We start from the raw sequence: 5,246 nt of genomic DNA, 5'->3' as shown, positions 1-5,246 counted from the left end.
AGTATAGTGACAGGGTTTTAACGTGGTCCATGTAGGATATGTGTTTTAGGCACAGTATTATTTCTGTAAAATCCCCTGTGGTTGATCTAGTTTTTGCAAATGCCTGGACAGGTGCATAACAAAGGGGACATTGTACTCAAAGATGGGTCTAATCAGTGCTGATTAAAGATGACAGCTCTGGACTATAAAGCTACCCCTCCACTTATAAACTGCGCAGTATAGATGGACTTCCTTACAGCAATGTTCATGTAAGTTCCCAAATCCTAAAAACTGGTTCTACTGTTAGGGATATATTGTCAATATGATAGTTTCCTGAGACAGTCAGTTTTCCAAAGGACACAATAATGCATTTTTTGGAATTTAGCTTTAGTCCATGACTCTGACACCAGTTGTTTGTGTGGCACTAACCCTACTATAGGATCACAGAGTCTTTGGAGAATTCAGTTACTGCCCCCAGCTTGCAGTCATCTGCAAACCAGTTAACCACAGACCACTTGATATTTGCTTTGACTTCAAAAAAGTAGATGCTAAATAGGAGTGTCCTCAGCACAAAGCCCCTGTGGAACCTCATTAGTAACAGATCTTTTGTGATGATGGCTTCTCCTCTTCTAACTTCCTGTGCCCTCTCTGTGAGCCAGTTTGCAATCCAGCAGGTGATACAGAGGTCTGTTCTTAACTTAGCACGCTTTTCATCAATGCTTGAGTAAGGTATTGTGTCAAAAGCTTGGCCAGATCAAGGTAGGCAATGAGTGCTGTCTTCCCCTTATTCATTGCTTTTGTGACTTTTTTGAAAAAAGTCCACTAAGTTGTGTAGGCAAGACCTACTTTTAATGAAACCAATCTGGGATGGGTCTAATGTTTGAAGTTTTTTCATGTCTTTATTGATTAATTCCATGGTAAGTCTTTCCAGGACTTTACATATGAGGCTGGTTAGGCTTATGGGTGGGTAATTGTCAGGGTTTGTGGATGGCCATCCCTTGTGCGTGAGTATCAGTGTTGCTGTCCTCCATTCACTTCATGCTAAATCAGTGTGCTGGCTAAGTTTGAACAGTGTTAGTGCCATATTAATATCATGCTTCATGTTATTTTGGATTACATCTGCTTTGATGGCGCACAAATGACATATTTTTGCACTTTGAGAGTGCTTCCAAGACTTTTTCCTGCATGATACCTGGGGATATATGTGTTTCTGATATGTTTTGGGAAATTACGTGGGGTGAGAGAGTAGTGAAGTTCAAGCTAAACTTAGCCAATAAGCTTGCTTTATCTATACCTTCAGTATAGGTGGTGCCATTTACAATCAGCTCAGCACACTGAGATTATGGAAATACTTGAAGAAGGCCTTGTTGTAGTCCTTGGCCTGGGTAGCTTTTTTTTTCTTTCTCAAATGTGTCCTTGGTAGTTTTAATTAGGGTCTAAAATTGCTTTTTTAATTTAATGATCAAATTTCTGTTCTGTTTGGTATTGCACTTCCTATTTTTATAATTTTCTTTCTTTCATCATAAACTGTATTTAAGTTGTGATTCCAACAGGGCAGTTTATTTTTAGGATTTGCCCTACCATTGCTTCTTCTGAGTACAGCTGCTTCTGTGCACTTGTACACATGTTGGTAGGTATCTGTATAAACAATCAAGCTTTCTGTGTTTGAGGAGGATTTAAAAGTAGCTAGAATATCACTTAGAAGTAGGAAATTTGCCTTGGAAAAGTTTCTAAAATATTAGGATGCAAGAAGGTCTAAGGTTTTAATTTTATTTTGAGGGAGATGATTGATGCCTTAAAATACATTTGGTAAAGTTTGAAATGCATTGTACAGAAATTTTTTAAATGTTTGAAAATAGAATTAATCACTCATGCAATCTTCCATTTTCACTGGCACTTCATTAAACTGTTGTCACTTATTGACATCTTGCAGGTATTTAATTGTCTACAATTAAAGTAGTAACACCTCCCCATTTAACAACTACTCACGGTATGATGAGTCTTAATTTAACATCAATTTTATTAAGTATGCTAAATTTAAAGCATCATAATGAAATTAAACTCTATTAGAGCAATAAAAATTTATAGCATGAACAGCAGCTTATCTTGTTTTTTCAGGAAGGCACACAGAATCATAATGAAAGCAGCTATATGTTGCTAAGCAAATAGTCCAAATCTAATAACCTGAACAACCAAATAATTACATTAACATCCATAAGTGCTCCATAACAATTATCATATGCATACAGTACAACCCCACAAATTAACCTGACAAAAGATTTTCAAAAAGAGTGATCAAAATGAAATGAAATTACTTTGAAATTAAATTACTTTTAAGGACTCAGTCCTGATGTTGGAATTACTGCCAGCTCCAGCGGTTCTCAAATGTCAGTATTACTAGTAAACCACTAGGTCTTGTAGTACCTGGTACTACTAACAATAAACATGTCAATGATGATGATCCAGAAAAGGAAATATTCAGCAAAAAGGATCTTCAGAAATTCTATAGTCCACATTTTATCAGAGATTGCTAAACTTTAAACAGAGTGCCACAACAGCAGTGATCCATGTCATGAGTTCTGAGGTACTTAGTTCACCCAATAAATGACAGTCATACCAAGGTGAACTCAGCCATAGATCTTCCATCTCCTACTCTGATACAAGACAATAAGCTTTGAATTCTCCCTTCAGTATATGCTAATGTTGAGTCATTCAAAAACAGGTTGTTTTCATTATTTTATTTCTTTCCATTACTGAGATGTCCAAACATCCATATTTTTGTAGCAGACCAGAATTTCTGCCCTTTCATGCCTCCCATCTCCTTTCTGCCTGTCATCTAACTGTAGATACTTTTGGAGTCTCTGTGACTGCAAATCTTAAGTCTGCTTGTGGTGAGGACCTTGTAGTACCTAATACGCAAGCAATGGTGCCATGAAAGGGTAAGCATGTCACAGTGCCATTTCCTTCATAAATTCCCCTGTATGTGTGTGTGTAGAAGGCTTACTTTTCCAGAGTCTAATATGGCAATTACTTTAAGCCACAAGGTACTTATAGAACAGAAGAACTTCTCTAACTCTAAACCATCTCTATTAATGCTTTGGGTTGGTTCCTGAACACAGATTATTAGTGGCATGATCAAATGACCACATGTCCAAACTGTGCACCATGAATGAACTTACACACAGACACATACAAATGCATATATACATACTGTACATATACTGTACATATGCATATACAAACCTGTTTACCTCATGTATGCTACTGTATATATGCTTGTATGTCTACATAAGTATGTATATATGTTTGTGAGTATGTGTGTGTGTGACATATGGTTACAGTTTACTTGGTCAGCGCTAATTTTGGACATTAGTGGACATTATAGCAACTGGCTAATATAATTATAGTAATGAAAACAGATTTAATGAAACACAGTGAAAATATAAAAATTACATTAAACGTAATGCATAATATTCTATCAGTGCTCATGTCTGAACTATCACGGACCTTTGTACTTGCAAACTGTAAAGATTCCTGAAGTTTTAAACACACCAATTGTATTCACTTGCAGCATGTCAATACTGGTTCAAAGCACTATAAAGTTAGGTTATGCTGTAAACCTAAATATAGTGCATTTGCAGGGAATAAGCACCCTGTACCCCGTGTTACTCCCATACAGCCTTACTCAAATATACAAACTTTATGGTCAAATGTGTTTGCAGGGGAACAAGTCTCCATTTCCTAGTTAATTTAACATATCACTGTACCTGATATGCTTTAACTGACTGAGTTGTGCAGGTAACATAAAATGCAGCTTCTTTCATTAAATGGTTCACTGTTCTTGCAAATCATTCAATTAGCTTTTTGCTCTAATTTCTTCAGAACAACTTTCTTTATAATTACTGCATGTGTGTGCGCATGTGCATGCATGAGTGTGACTGTGTGCTAGTTTGTGTGTGTTTGTGTATGTGTGTGTGTAACATAATAAAATATGGTTTACCATACTTCCTAATGCCTCTTTTCTCAAAATGACAGAGTGTGGGTGTAAGAGTTTAAATGTGTTCTTGGTCGAACAAGTGTGTTCTTGAGTGCTTCATATTTAGTAAGGAGGATGTCAGATTTGCATAGTTGTGTTTTTTTGTCCAGTATCCTTTACCATCAAGTATTTCCTCCTCATCCTTCCTACTGAGGGCTCAACTTCAGCATTTTCTTTCTTTCAATGGAGGTGAGGGCCAAACATCAGGAGTTCTACTATCATCCACTGGGTCTGGGATATTTTGTGGCCTTATAGCATGTAGTACTTGCCTAGAATCAAGCTATGACTGGCTGGGCATGATGAAACTATGGTGTGCAACTCTCCTCACCCTTAAGGGGTGTGCACTATGCCAACTCTCCTGCCACTCTAGTCTGATATCTCTTCCTCTCTGGGCTCTAGCCTCTGCCAGAGCTTTGCTAGACAGACATTGGCATGCACCCTCCCTTCCGGGATAGAAATGTTAAATCCTCCCTGATAGCTCAATCAGGCACTTGAGTCCCACATCAGATTCTGATCAAGTAGGGTGTAATTAGTGCTTTATCTCTGAATGCCGCTGGAACAAGTTGTGGAGGTAAGTCTGAGGTAGGAGTGGGATTGTAGGTGCATCCTGGTGGGTTAGGGTAAGAAGATAAATTGTAGAAATGTATGTGCAAGTGTCTGAGGTTAAAATTGGGTTAGGAGTGTGTGTGTGTGTGTGTGTGTGTGTGTGTGTGTGTGTGTGTGTGTGTGTGTGTGCGTGTGTGTGTGTGTGCGTGTGTGTGCGTGTGTGTGTGTGTGTGTGTGTGTGTGTGAGTGTGTGTGTGTGTGTATTACTGTGCATGCTGTGTGTCCAGGTAGTACTATAGGAAGTTTTTTTTTAAGGTAAGGTGCAGGGTTGGGGTCAGAGCCAGATCAAAGTCAGATTTGTCCCAGTAATGAACCAGGACTCCTCCCGCAGCCATGCCAATATCCCATTATTAAGCTATATCTCATCAGTACTATAAAACACTGTGCAAATGTCTCCTTGCAATCTATTTTATTTACTTAGCAATAATGACATTAATCTTAATTTAAAGCTTTTATTAAATATTTTACAGCAAAAATGCTAACAGCCATTGTTGTACAAAACCAAACACTATCACAATCATAAAAGCCTTAGCATAAGCAACAATATACTTCTCTTCCTTTGTCACTCACATATACTGAAAATGCATCAGGCAATCCATTGAACTACATGAGATGTTTTGAGATT

The sequence above is a fragment of the Protopterus annectens genome, chromosome 12.part0 (assembly GCF_019279795.1).
Source record: "Protopterus annectens isolate FY-2018-M chromosome 12.part0, PAN1.0, whole genome shotgun sequence".
Taxonomy (NCBI): domain Eukaryota; kingdom Metazoa; phylum Chordata; order Ceratodontiformes; family Protopteridae; genus Protopterus; species Protopterus annectens.
This window is presented reverse-complemented; position numbering follows the sequence as displayed.